This window comes from Rhodnius prolixus, unplaced genomic scaffold, assembly GCF_049639745.1.
Source record: "Rhodnius prolixus isolate KJV_2025 unplaced genomic scaffold, Rpr scaffold_10, whole genome shotgun sequence".
NCBI classification, from domain to species: domain Eukaryota; kingdom Metazoa; phylum Arthropoda; class Insecta; order Hemiptera; family Reduviidae; genus Rhodnius; species Rhodnius prolixus.
Window position 1 is genome coordinate 10,582,705 of NW_027411615.1, and position 15,605 is coordinate 10,598,309.

General features: G+C 36.1%; 1 protein-coding gene across 3 annotated transcripts in view; it reads left to right on the forward strand.

Annotated features, from left to right (window-relative positions):
• The window catches only part of LOC141457339 (uncharacterized), a 109,632-nt gene that overhangs the window by 5,283 nt on the left and 88,744 nt on the right, over positions 1–15,605 (forward strand). The window contains exon 1 of one of the 3 annotated variants that reach the window (XM_074134191.1): positions 5,599–5,622. The exons of the other annotated variants lie outside the window; for them this stretch is intronic. The gene's annotated coding sequence lies outside the window, so the exon portion shown is untranslated. Of the gene's footprint in view, positions 1–5,598; positions 5,623–15,605 lie in introns of those variants that run through there. 3 annotated transcript variants of the gene reach the window in all.

A 15,605-nucleotide genomic window follows, 5' to 3' on the forward strand; every position in this document is an offset into this window, starting at 1 on the left:
TGGAATTCAGCTGTCGCAGAAGAAATTTGGTAAACATTTCAGTTCATAATGAAACGTAATACTTTAATAATTAAATTGAAAAATAATGTAAAAATTAAATTTCCATTGTAAAACAGCAAAGTAAAAATAAGATCAAGGATGTGGAATAGAGAGAGAAAAGTACAATCATGAAAAGAAAATCAGCGATAAGTTTCAAAGTAGATCCAAGTGTCAGAAAAGTTTTTATATACTCGTACATCATTTAGTGTTCCATCATTATTGGGAACAAACAGTTCCAGAACAGTTCACTGAGTTCTTTGTAAGCGCCACTGTCACAACATACAGCCAAATAAGACTTCATCTTTGATTCTTTCAGATTGTACATTTTACACAATTAGAAAATAAATAAATTGAAGAATAATTAGGTAAGTCATTGTGGGTGGAGAAAATATACAAATTATGTTCAACTGAAATATACGAGGGTCGTTTGAAAAGTCCGTGCAAAAATAAAAACTACTTAATTTTTTGGGGTAAACCTTTTTTATTTTTCAACATAGTCTCCTTTTAGGCTTATACACTTCGTCCAACGCTGCACTAGTTTGTTGATCCCTTCCGAATAATAGGATTTGTCCAAGTCTGAAAAATAGCCATTCGTTTCTGCAATCACCTCCTCGTTTGAATAAAATCTTTTTCCCGCCAGCCATTTCTTCATATTGGGGAACAAATAGTAGTCGGAGGGAGCCCAGTCTGGAGAATAGGGGGGATGTGAAACGAGTTGGAACCCTATTTCCATTAATTTTGCGACCACAACTGCTGAGGTGTGAGCTGGTGCGTTGTCGTGATGGAAAAGGACTTTTTTGTGGGCCAATCGTGGGCGTTTTTCTTGCAGCTCGGTTTTCAAACCGTCCAATAACGATGAATAATATGCACCTTTAATAGTTTTACCCTTTTCCAGATAGTCGATGAGGATTATTCCTTGCGAATCCCAAAAGACAGTCGCCATAATCTTTCCGGCCGAAGGAACGGTCTTCGCCTTTTTTGGCGCAGATTCCCCCTTGGTACCCATTGTTTAGATTGTTCTTTGGTCTCAGGAATGTAGTGATGTATCCATGTTTCATCCACAGTGACGAAACGACGCTTAAAGTCCTGCGGATTCTTCTGGAACAGCTGCAAACCGTCCTTACACGATTTCGTTTTTGGTCAAGCGTGAGCTATCGCGGCACCCATCTTGCGGATAGCTTTGTCATGGCCCAAATGTTGATGCAAAATATTATGTACCCGTTCATTCGAGATGACCACAGCACTAGCAATCTCACGCACCTTCACTCTACTGTCATCCATCACCATATCATGGATTTTATCAATGATTTCTGGAGTAGTAACCTCAACAGGGCGTCCAGAACGTTCAGCGTCACTTGTGCCCGCCCATATGGCCCCCTGAAAATTTTGAAACCACTTATAAACTGTTCTAATCGAAGGTGCAGAGTCACCATAATGTTTATCAAGCTTCTCTTTAGTCTCCTGAGGCGTTTTGCCTTTCATAAAGTAGTGTTTAATCAACACACGAAATTCTTTTTCGTCCATTTTTTGAAAATCACTCGACTTCCTCGATTCAAACGAATGCCAAACACAAAGAAATAGACCGATCTGGCTGAAACTTGGTGTGTGTTCTTCCAAGAGATGCTACTAACTAAACATAACCTCGCTACGCGCCAGTGGTGCTGTCTCTCTGACTTTGCACGGACTTTTCAAACGACCCTCGTATTTCCTTGAAAAAATTATTCAATTACTTTTGAGAAAACGGAGAACATTATAAAATGGTAAACATTAAAATGTGATTGGACGAAAAATAGTTGCTATTCCTTTTTCAGTTAATTAATAATATTTTTGAATCCTAAGCCAGAAGCGGATTTATAGGGACGCATCAAGCGAAAGCCAAGGGCATTATTTTCAGAAGAACCTCGAACTGGACTCGAATCTCGAATAAAAAAAAAAAAAATCATTTCTATGAACCATTGGACAGTTGTACAAGGATTGTTAGAAAGTAAGAGCTAGAATGGCTATCAAAACAGCATATTTGGTCAATCGCCATCAATATCAGTATCTCAGCTAGAATATACACATTAGGTCGGTCTATTTTGGAAACAGAACTACAAAAAGAGAAGGAATTATTAGTAATAATATATTATAAGCATTAAACCGCAACTTGCTAAGTTTGGAACTTGGTTCTAGATTCATTCTTGTATACTGTTTCATAGCTAAGCAATATTTTAACAAGTTTCCATCCGATTTTCAGTTTCACTTCCTCATCTTCCCTTAATAAGAAGTAGCATTACGATTGTTTCAAATTTACGAGCAAATTAATGTTTTTAGGTCCACTTCTTTAAGCGCTGGGCTTCCTAAAATCTATTTGAACAGAATTTCTAAACAATTATCAAATCTGTTATCTTTATAAATTTATAATTCGTTTTTGGATAAATCTCCGTACAAGCAGAGTTGGCTCTTCTACAGTACTGCACATGACAACAGCTGTTGCACAAAATGGTTCGATAATAACGCATTTAACGTTATGTAACTCAACAAATAATTTTTATTTTTAAAATTATTACTTTTTACAACAAAATACATCGTATTTTATAGAAATTCTTAACATCTCAGATACATAAAAAATGTTCATAAACGGAATTTAAGATATAGACTAAAGATTAAAACTGTTTCAATCACACAAACGATAAGACTAAAATAAAATGATTAAACAAAATTCTCTTACGTTTCATAATGAGATTGGTTGATTGATCCTAAACGAATGCTCTGAATTTCATTACTGTACGAAAACAATAATCAATTTGTTTACTGTTATTGAAGTAAAGTGGACGAAAAATTTTAGGGTGACCAATAAGAACGAATATTCCTTACAAGGGGAATAAGGTGTCTATTAACATCATAGCAAATCTGGTGAACGAACTACTCAAAAATAGTTCTGGTTGCATACTTGCGCACTTCTTTTTGGGGTCAAGATGTCCTTAATCGTAAAAAATTATGCAATAAGCTAATGCGAGCCTAAGTTATGTCAGTAACAAGGTGTCAACGATAGGAGTGTCAATGAATTGGAAAATGGTGTAAGGTTATATTTACTAAAGAATTATGAATCATCTGTAAATTGAAGGACTGGCTCATCTATACAGTGGGAGAAAGCTTCATCTCTTAGAATAGAAGGGCCCATCATCTTTACTTAACCAATGTTCCCTGTAAGCGTTTAAAGCAAGTGTGGTTTTCTGTTTAAACTTTTTTGGGCCCAAATTGGTCAATATGTTCAAGGGAATTCACCTTCTATAACAGCTGTATTTCTAGGCGGACTTCTTTTCGTCATAATGCATAAAAATGAGGGGAAGCAGAGTTTTGAAACTCTACTATCGCTCTCGTAAATTTAAGGTTACAGTACTAACTAATTCTTAAAAAACAATTATAAAACCATAATTGTAAGAAGCTAGAATAGCCTCTGATATTATGCAATTTTTAAGCCCTTGAGAATCAATAATATTGATTTCAAGTTCTACAAGCTTTTTTTTTTGTAGAATAAACGGAAATGAAAAGATATACTTGATCTGTCTGTGAGAGAATCTGTTCCTCCATATCCTCGAGCGAAGCACTAAACACGTATGAAATAACCGTATCATTAATAATTGAAATAAAGATGAAGTGGTGGCTGTATTTTAGATCAATTTTCTAAATTAATTCATTAAAATATATTCCTTTCGCAGATATAAAGACAGAATGACACGATAGCAATATTGGGAAGATAATACCAAAAAGAAGATTAATTAAAGTTATAAAACCTCGAAGAAATCATAAGATATACAGGGTGTCCCAAGCTATATGGATAACGACTTTTTCTCGCAAACTGAGATAGTTAGAAAAAAACTAAAAAATACGTGTTCCCTTAGTTTTTTGTTAGAAATCCAAATTTAATTTGTAAATTTTTTCGGTGCTTCCAGAAGCGAAATACAGGCACCAACTTCATTTTCTCAAATGGGAAGGTGCGGTTTTTATTTCAGAAATAGATTCCTCTGTTTTTTTAAAGACAAATTTACTTGAACGGTTTTTTTCTGCGAGCGATATTTTACAAGTTATGAATGAAAACATGATTCTTATAAGAAATGTCAAAATGATAATATTATAACGGTTTTTTGATTAAATAAGAAGAAAAGTACTATTTTAGTATAAATTTTACTCCTCATTAATATTACAGATCATGCTCGAAATGGCCTCCACCATTAGAGATGCATAGACATGCTCTTTCCTGCCAATTGTCCCTTACTGCCAAAGAAATAGTTTCGGCTTTAACCGAGTTACGGGTATCAATTATTCTCTGCTTTAGTTCATCGACAGATGCAATCCGGGCTTGATTCTGATGCACCTAGATTTAGAAATGCTTTTCGATAAGCAGAAATAAGGAAAGAAAGAAAAAAGTTATGAATAATCACCTTGTTTTTCTAGTATCCCCTCAAAGGAAATAGTCCATAGGTGTCAAATCCGGTGAGAGAGGTGGCCACTGAATAGCCTCCGTGATAGATATAACACCATCAGGCATGTAAAGAGATATCTCGATAGGAAATTTGAAGGGCTATCAAAAAGCATTTCTAAATCTAGGTGCATCAGAATCAAGGCGGGATTGCATCTGTAGATGAACTAAAGCAGAGAATAATAGATACTTGTAACTCGGTTAAAGCCGAATCTATTTCTTTGGCAGCAAGGGACAATTAGCAAGAAACAGCATGTCTATGCATCTCTAATGGTGGAGGCCAGTTCGAGCATGTTCTGGTAATATTAATGAGGAGTAAAATTTATAATAAAATAGTACTTTTCTTCTTATTTAATCAAAAAACCGTTAAAATATTATCATTTTGAAATTTCTTATAAGAATCATGTTTTCATTCATAACTTCTAAAATATCGCTCACAGAAAAAAACCGTTCAAGTAAATTTTTCTTTAAAAATAATAGAGGAATCTATTTCTGAAATAAAAACAGCACCTTCCCATTTGAAAAAATGAAGTTGGTGCCTGTATCTCGCTTCTGGAAGCACCGAAAAAAATTTAAAAAGTAAATTTGGATTCCTAACAAAAAACTAAGGGAACACGTATTTTTTAGTTTTTTTCTAGCTATCTTAGTTTCCGAGAAAAAGTCGTTATCCATATAGCTTGGGACACCCTGTATACTCGTATGTATTTGCAAATAACGTTTACCCAAAATGGGTTAATTATTATAACCACAAAGCACATTGGACTGTTACAATAATATTATTCATTATTCAGGAAAGTAATATCTTTATATAAAGTTTTGCTGAGCCGTGGTCTGTCCTAGTGGACGGCAACAACTAGCCGGAGCCTTTCTGTGAGCTAGCATATCATCATGCACAGTGTCATTCAGTAGACAGACTGACACCATTCCAACAACATGCCGCCGCAGTAGAGATGGACAAACCGGATTTGCACTTCCTCTTCCAACCATTCCACTTCCGCTGGCTTTTTTTTTTTTACACTTTCCTTTCTACAGTCTCTCAATGGATATTAGTGGGCAAGTATGAAACGTGCGGTATATCAGTGTGACAAACTTTTCTTCGCCAACAGAGATGCGTTTTGAAGGTGGGCATTTAAATATTAATCATCAATTTGTATCACTTTAGTGCACTTTTACTGCAATTCTCACAATTCGTACTGCTTCTCTTATTCAAATTGCAAACATGAGCTTTCAATTCATTCATTTTACAAAGTTTATTGCGAAAATATGTTATTATTATTATTATTATTCTTGAATTTATAAGGGTTGATCGTTAAAAACTGCACGAAAAAGCGTAACTTGGAAAAACACCCAACTTTGATAATTTTTTTCTATTTTTCTATAAAAGATGAAATTTCCAAATTTTTTTTATAATGTAGGGCAAATCCTCCTTTATGACTGTAATTTTTTTGCAACAACCCAGATTTAATATATCTATGTGTGTCCGGAGCCAGCACAGCAGAAAAATCTCCTAAACTTCCGATGTAATATTTGTTTCAGGCGCCATTAAAGATACCGATCTAAGTTTTATTCAAAATCGATAGACTTAATGTGATCATATTATTGATTTGAATTCACTCTTTTTGGAATAATCTCAAAAACTGTTACAGCAATCTTTTTTTTCATTTCATACAATTTTTCTGAGAAAGTTCATTTCAGCGATATTCTAGGGAAGCGTCAAAGTTTGGCACTCCTCCAAAAAAAAAAAGAAGCCATTTCAGTGAATCGTTTATGAAGTTATAAAAGACTCGGAATTTGAAGAGAATTTGTTAAATGAAAATGCGGATTCATTTGTGAAACTTTAGTTCTTCACTCAATTCGTGAAGATGCATCACTTTATTAGGATAATGTAGAGATTAGTGGTGGCGCCTTATCTTCAAAGTTCAATAAAATCCTAACGACCGACAGCTGTGCAGCGTAAAGCCTTCTCTTTCGATTGTAGCGTCTCACGTATCTGTAGAGAAATCTGTCTGACCGGAACAGTCGTTTGTGTAAGAGATGTTAGTTTCGTATTCGTTTTGCCGAAAACATGATACTACACATGTAGTAGAGCGACGAATTGTCGTGAAATTTCACATGAAACTTGGCAAAACCGCTACTGACACTTATCCTTCATTAAAAGAAGTTTATGGCGATGAATGTTTATCACGTGCGCAAGTTTTTGAGTGGTTCAAGCGTTTCCAAGATGGCCGAGAAGACGTCGGAGATGATGACCGCCCCGGGGTCATCACACGTCCAAAACGGATGAAAATATCGATTAAAATTAATCAACATTACTACCGTGAGGTGCTTGCTCAACTTCGTGAAAGAGTAAGGAAAAAATGACCCGATTTGTGGAAGAACAAGTCACGTGGTTCTCCACCAAGACAACGCGCCAGCCACTGCATTGTCTGCAATGCAAGACGTTTCTAGCCAAGTACAACATCACAGTTTTAGGCCATCCGCCTTAATCGCCAGACCCGGCCTCATGTGACTTTTGTCTGTTCCCTAAAGTCAAATCTGCATTAAAAGGAACACGATTTCAGTATGTTGAAGCTGTGAAAGAAAAAGCGGCACGCGTTATGCAGGAGCTCACAGAAAAAGATTTCCAGCACTGTTTCGAACAATGGTAAATTCGCATGGAGCGTTGTAGGGATAGGGGAGGGGTGTATATTGAAGGTGATAATAACTAAATATGTATGAATTTAAAATAAAATGTTTTACAGCAATAGTCTCGTTATTTAATGGCCACACCTCGTATTTCCAAGAATGCAATCAATTTTCATGATGAAATACTCTACTGAAGTTACTCCTCTCCCGATTTTTTTCGAAAGACACCTAAGTTATCTTTGTACTTGTTATCCTAAATACGAAATACATCCTTCTACATCCTTTCTGCAAAAAGATGATCTGACAAGACATTTCACCAATTCAAGACACATTATTCATTAAATTTTGAAGCAAAATATTGTTGATAAAAAAAAATCCACTGAACAGCAATTGATTTTCTTCTGGGTGCCTTCAACTTTTTCAGCAATTGAAGGTTCATGATGGAATAAATGACAAAATAAAGCATGTTCGCTTTGTGAAGGTCATTTCTGTTATATCATTGCCACGGCTAAAGAAGGGCTGCCTCACGTTATATAAATTTTGCAGTTTTTTTTTTTAATCTCGTATAATTGGATTAGATTTTTTAATGTTAATTTAAACCTTCAAGTTGATATGAGATAAGAATTAAAACGGAATAACAATCAAATGAACTACTATAATACAATAGCATTTTTCCAGGCAGGAATGGAAAATAAGACGGTACTAGTAGAGGCTAATGAGCAAAGAGGATGTTTCTTCTGCCAAGAGAATCTTGAACTTCAAGGATATGGTAATTAGGCTGTGAGTCATTCTGCCATTTCCGCAATCAGACCAGCCGTTTTCTTAGTTTTATATATTTTTCCCTAACAGTTTATACTACTTTTTTATTCAATTTCCTTTGGAATAAAATTATACTTAGCGGACGTTTTTCCTTTTTCATTAAAGGAAACAGAAAAAAAAAAAATGACGTAGTTCTTAAGGAAGTCTGTAACAAATCTCATTACAATGGCTCCATAGTTATTATTGTTTGACTGCATCTTGTTTTTTTTTTTTTTTTTTTCAGACTGCAATTATCATATAATTATAACAAACTGAATCCCATATAACAAATAATTTTTTGGAGGGAGGGGTTAAACTATGCGGTTAGCGTATTGGATTCTCACGCGGAGGTCCCAGGTTTGAATCCAGCTGCTTGACCCTTAGATTTCCTCTTCCTAGCAGCTTCTTACAGCTCACTGTCCGGTGATGGACATGTCTGTAACGAGAGAACACTCGTCTGGAGGCCGGCAGTGCACTGAAATAAGTTCCGAGCGCCAGTAACCTAAAATATAGGACTTTTCTAGTTCAATATTTTCATTTGTACATTTTATTTTCAATTTTATCAGATTGAAACAAATTTCTGTTTTCTTTTAATGTAAAATGCATCTTTGAGATCGAAATGTCGGGATATTACTCTAACGGAGAAAGCGTTACCCAAAGAAAATCGGTATCAAAACCTAATTCCTACTTTGTTATTAGGTTAAAGCAAAGTATAGTAATCACCTATTTTTTCAGGCGGGGCTTAACGTCCAACTACCATTTACTAGTGTCGCGGACGGAGACGACTAGCAAACATACTTTACTACAAAATTTCATTTATTAACCAGTAAATAAAATCCAAGGCCTAAGACCGGGAATCGAACCCACTACTACAATACACATTAGCTTCGCAGGTCTCGCCTCTAACCGCTCGGCTACCGTGGCGCCTTGTTATTAGGTTACAGAGTTACTACATTGGGAGAATGGGAATGAGTTAGAAATTGGGAGCAAAGTTGAATGAACCAGTATTTTACTCGTAAGAAGTTAGTTCTATTTTTGAATACTTCCTTTACATTCAGAGTACGGAAAAAGAGCAAAAACCTTACAACTACATCCTGTAATTAAGGTTTGATCTTTGTTAAAGTTCTATTTGCATCAATGGATTCGATTTATAGATATCTCCACTGCGTGCTTCTTTTTTTTCTCTCTCTCTAAAATTCTCGACCGAACTTTAGGGGCTTTTTGGGTAATTATGTTTACCAAAAAATTGTCTAACCATTGTGATTTTCTAATGGAAGGCCATGACTCCTCAACCGTACACGATCTACAGGAAATGACGGCCAAGTGTACCGGTAGCTGCCTCAGTATTTCACTCCATTCTTTTCATTTATAATTAGAGAACGCGTATTCTTTCGTTACAACTGAGAAGCATTGCTTTCGTTTAATCGAAAAAGACTTAATGCTCGATTTTTCATTTTATTTAATTATTCCATTCAAAATAATGGGAGCCAATGATCCCTGAACTACTTTTTTCTAGCTGAACAGATGTATTATTACTTAGTTCAAAGAGCATATACTAAATGACTTTCGCTAATATAAATTGATTATCACATTTTAATTTATACATGTTTTTGATGTATTACAACTGTCCTACCGGACAGTTGATCGCCAAAAACTGCACGAAAACGCGTAACGTAAAAAAAACACCCAACTTTGACAATTTTTCTCTCTTTTTCTATAAAAGATAAAATTCCCAAATTTTTTTTAAATTATAGGGCAAACCCTCTTTTATAACTGTAATTTTTTTGCAACAACCCAGATCTGATAGATTTTTCAAAAATTGGTCTTATGTATTTCTTATTGTTACGTATATACTTTTTCCTTGTATACTTTATTTTGTGCTGTACTATAAAAGCATGTATTACTGTGTGCCTGAACAAGTTTTGTGTCAATAAATACACCCAACTCTTTTTTTAAAACGGTAGATACGTTCGTAAAAAACCCTACAAAAGAAATCGTGTAAAAAAATACGTGCGACATGTAGTAAATTTGGGGATATGTTCCACAACTTTAAAAAAAAAATCGTGTAAAATGAAAAAACTTCAAGTTTTTCCCCCAAAAAAACCGTGCAAAAAATGTAATCATGAAATCCATATTACTTATTTATAAAACAAAAACATTTAATTTTTATTACTAATAAAAAATAAAAAGGCGTTATCGACTACTTAGAAGACTACTAGACCAACGTTCAGAACTTTCACTTAACAACAAACGACTGATTTACAATTCCATACTAAAACCCGCCTGGACTTACGGTATTGAACTGTAGGGTTCAACGAAACGCTCCAATCTTCAACGAATTCAATCTCTTCAGTCTAAAATTCTCCGCACTATCGTTAACGGCTCCATTTTATGTTTCAAATCTAACCATCCGCACAGACCTGGAAATTCCTGGTTTGTAGGTCCAGATTGCACGAACTCGCTATAAAAGTTTTCATCAGCACTTGCACTCTCATTCCAATCCTCTTGTCCGCCATTTATCATCTCATCTCCTTCCAGATCATCCTCCCAGACGATTAAAATCAGCCAGTGGCCTCGCGATTTTCTCTCTTCTGAAGAGAGTAGCTAATACTAGAGACGACTTAGGGAGTATTATCACTAGGTAACTTCTCCCCTCAATTAGTTAGTTCGTTGTCAGTTATTGTCATTGTTACTTATAGCGTGTCTAGCGCTGGTGTAACTTTACAAATAAATAAAAAAAATTAAAATTATAGTGTACAATGAAAATGCAGTCCGAAAGAACATTTTACAAAAAGGCTTTTCCACAGTTTTTACAATTTTCTTGATACATTCGAACGGCTCAGTTCATTAAAGTAGAACTGTAACTTTTAGTTGAGACACTTCTATTTCCCGGTAAAATCAGTGATGTTGCCGAGGTAAGTACAGTGTCTCTCTAAAGTGCCTTTTTGAATTCTCTCTAAACTTCCCGAGTAGTTCATTCCAAGTTGACATCGCATTTAACTTTTTTCCATTTTATAATTTTTTTTTTAAATATATAAAATCTGGTAAGAAGTTGAAAATTATCTGTATAGATTCATTGAAACATAAAAGTAAGTTTGAAAGGAAAAATATATTTTACTTTTACATAACAGGAAGAAAATAAGGTTTTGTATTTGTATAAATTTTAAATATTCACGAAGTTTGACTAAGTATACAATAAGCTCCTCAAGTATACACCAACTTTTCTTCTTTCAATATGTTTTCCATGATTTTTTTTGTTATTCATTTTTCGTTAGGAAAAGCAATAGCTTTGTCTTCTATTAAGCATGAAAAAAGAGAAGCTTTTTAAAACAAATTTTCTGTATCTTTTTAAGATATTTTACTAAGAAGATATAAAGTAGAGGCGTGATGTACCCCTGGTGGATAGAGGATTTATAAAGAAAAGAAAGTATGATCTAAGTGGCATTTGGAGAAAGGATCTCAGGGCTAGGGCTGGCTGGGCGCTATAACCTGCACTGTTGCCAACATTATCAGGAATAGAAAGGACAAGAAGGGAAAAAGAAGGACACTTCTCACACACACACCAAGGTGTATTAGTAGTGTAGCTTAGTAGTAGTAGTGCCGCCACAGTCCTATTCTATTTCGCTTGGATATTTTTGTTTTTATTTATAACACCCTTAGGGTCTGAAAGCGAGGAATATTTCTCTACAAACATACAGACCAACCAAACAAAATAAAAAGTCATTGCGGTTTTGTTGTTTTGCTGGAGGTACACGCGAGCACTCACAGCCAATGAGAAGTTCTCCAATTATTAGAAAACTTTCAACACCAAAAACTCTTCCTTTCTTAGACATTATATTAATTTATTGGATTACAAACTAACTTAATTTCAACTTTCAGAGTATTGCCTTTAATTATAGCTATATATTCTGAAGGAATATTAGCAAATAGTTTTTCAACTTGTTGAATAACTTTTAATAAAGTATTCAGTGTGGTGTTCAATATTTTTTCTGGTTTAACTCGCTGTAAATAGATGCGGTTTCTTTGGGTAAATATCTAAATAAGAAAAAAGTATTAATAAGACAGTCTCCCACGCGGAGGTCCCGGGTTCGGATCCAGCAGCTGACCCTTAGATTTTCTCTTCCTAGGAGCTTCCTACAGCTCACTGTCCGGTGATGGACAGTGTTGTCTGTAACGAGAGAACACTGTCCGGAGGCCGGCAGTGCACTGGAAAAAGCTCCGGGCGCTAATAACCTCAGCTGTTGATGCGTCAAAAAATAAAAATAAATAAAAAATAAGACAGATCAGTTTACTGTTTTTGATTGGTAGATGAAATATAGTTTCTCTAATGAAAGTTATTATTTCTGTTCTGGGGCAAACGAATTGTTTGCGCCATCTAAAGCAAGTTATCCCAAATTTAACTCAGTTTGGGCTGAAAGTGAATCGTTTGTGGAGTTGTGCAAGGTCCATGTTTTTTCAAAGCTCTATGGGCCCACATTTTTAAATCCATTGTACTTATGTAACGTTTATAGTGCTTAAGAACTATGCTCTTCTCGGCCTTGTAGCCGACAATGAACTAGAATTTCCAAGTGGTTACGTTAGACTCATGCCTTTGCAAACATCGATTAACTCTGCAGGCAGTCTGTGAAGAAGAAGAAGAAGAAGAAGAAGTAGTAGTATTGATTTTCCAAAATACTAAAGACTGCAGACTGGGTGTATATTTTTTGTGTGCGAATAACGAAGCGGTCAGACAGTAAAAGCGCCAAGATACTGAGAGAATTTCCATGGACTTTCTAAAAACAAGACCAAGATCAATTAGGGAGTTGAAAAGTTTTTACTAAAAATTCCAAATTTGAAAAATTGATCTTCTAAAATTTTTACGAGAATTGGTGGAAGATAAAAATTGAAGAGATGAGGAACATTTTGTTCTTAAAGTGAGATTTTTAACTACACTTTGTGCTTTAAAGGAAGTAATTAAAATTCTTGATGATTCTCAAATTAGATTTCCTACCGCAAATGGTAATATTGAGGCTGCTGGACTAACACATAATTTATAGAAACTTTGCTTCAAATTCGATCTCAATCTTTGAGATCGTTCTAGCTTTCTTAACAATGGAAAGAATTTCACTTTCATTTGAAGTATTTGCACGAGATATGCAAAATTGAATTTCATTTTAACAATTGCAAGCTATCAAACTATAAATTTGTTAGTACTTTACTGTATTCTGTTTTCTCTTTATTTGTTTTGTTTTACAATATTGTAATTAAAATTTGTTGCAGTCCCATCTGTTGGGTACTCACTAATTCTTTACGCAATCCATTTGTGGTCGCATCTGAAGGCTAATGTTTAAACCTTTTCAAACGTGACCACAACCAACAGTGTGTAACAGCGCGTGAATACCAACTGCCATGCTAATTATTATGAATTTATAATTATTCTCTTGTAAAACATCAATTCATATTATTTTATTTTCCAAAATAGCTTCACATTCTCCAGCTAATTTTGAAACTCTAATAAGGATAGCTCGGCCAGGCTATACGAAATGGATTCTCCCTATGGTAGTCTCTATTGCATTTCCCCTTGATCAAATTTTAACCACACCTCTTATTTAAAATGGGCAATCCGGAACAATTAGAATAGTAACAGATGGCGTCTTAGTTCTCCATCTTTTAACATCCTTCTCCAGGCACCACAAAATCAAAATCATCACTTACATAAAATAGAATCCTGGACAAAGAAGTGGATGATTAAAATGGACCCACAGAAATGCCACGTTTACTCTCGGGGCTCCTGTCTACCTGTTCTCTTCAACAACAATCCTCTTCCTTATACAGATCTGGTGCGCCACCTTGGGCTCTTTATAGACAAACGACTCACTGGAACCCACACACTAGACTTAAAAGACAAGCAATGACGAAAACTGTTAAATTGCTTTACAGACTCTAAATTGCCCATTGAACTCAAACGCTTAATATACAATACTATTCTCTTACGGACTAGAACTGTGGGGTTCAGCCAAACCTACAAACATACAGTCTGTACAGACATTTCAGTCAAAACTCCTCCGACAGTTAGCAGACGCTTCTTTCTACGGTGGCTAACCTCACTCTTCACCACGACCTCAACATTCCCTTCATAGACCAACTCACCAAGACTGCTCTCTCTACTTGCTCTAATCCTCTCGTATAGTCTCTCATCTCATCTGACATCGCCGACTGAATCGCCAGTGGCTCCGCGACTTCCTTACAGTCTGAAGAACTAAATCTCTCCTCTCTCCCACTCATATTCTCCTCTCTCCCATAGAGAGTGCTACCGCTGGGTAGCTTCTCTCCTCCTGCTCTTCCCGCACCAGTTCATCTCATTCACCTCCTATTTACTTATTGTATATACGAGGGTCATTCGTAAAGTAAGGTTCCCATGATTTTTAAAAATAGAAAACATGATTTATTTCCTTAGCATTATACATCATTTTAAAGCTTAAAACTTACGCTATTTTTCTACATAATCGCCCTTTCTGTCCAGGCACTTTTGCAGACGATGCTCCAGCTTTTGTATACCAATATCATAAAATTTTGCCGCCAATCCCTTGAGGAATCGAATAACCTCTTCTTTGACTTCTTCATCGGTAGTGAAGCGTAAGCCACCCAAGTGTTCCTTTAATTTTGAGAACAGGTGGTAATCACTTGGGGCTAGGTCCGGACTGTAGGGGGGGTGGGGCATAACTGTCCAGCCAAAATCTCTCAACAGTTCCTGAGTTTGACGAGAGGCATGAGGTCGAGCGTTGTCGTGAAGAAGCCTCACACCAGTGGACAATATTTCTCTACGGCGGTTCTGAATTGCACGTCTCAGTTTTTTTAGTGTGTCGCAATACCTTTCAGAGTTAATCGTTGTTCCACGAGGCATAAAATCGATCAACAGTAGGCCTTTCCTGTCCCAAAAGACGGTTGCCATGACTTTCCCTGCAGACTGCGTTTGTTTGAACTTCTTTGGCTTCGGCGAAGTTGAGTGACCCATTCACGTGATTCATGCTTGGTTTCGGGAGTAAAGTGAAATGCCCATGTTTCGTCGCCTGTAACAATGGAGTCCAAGAATTCTTCCTTGTTCTCTTCACATTGTTGAAGAAATTGTTGGGCACACTCGACACGTTTCTGCTTATGGTTTTCTGTCAGCATTCGCGGCACCCACCGCGCACACACCTTATGATAGCCTAATTTTTCGGTTAAAATCTTGTGGACTGTGGTGTTCGAAATGTCTGGAATATGAAGAGCAAGTTCGTTAATTGTGATCCTTCGATCTTCAAACAGTATGCTCTGGACCTTTTGAACAATTTCATCTGAAACTGATGGCCTTCCGCTCCGGTCTTCATCGTGAATTTCAATGCGACCCTCACTAAATTCTCGACACCATTTGCGCACCTGTTGAACTGATATGCACTTTTTACCATACACTTCGATCAACTGACGATGAATTTCAGTAAGTAAAATCTTTTTGCGTTTAAAAAACGTATTACTGCGCGAATTTCGCATCTGGCGGCAACGGCGATAGGGAGCTCCATCTTCAATGGCTGCCAAGCCGGCGGTGATCGGCGTAGCGACACGGGAATGGTGGGGTAGAGCGCGCGAGAGTTGCTGAATGTGCCAGTGTAGCCAGATTTCACCCAGCACTTCGCGTTGTTCCGATACAGCATAGGGAACCTTACTT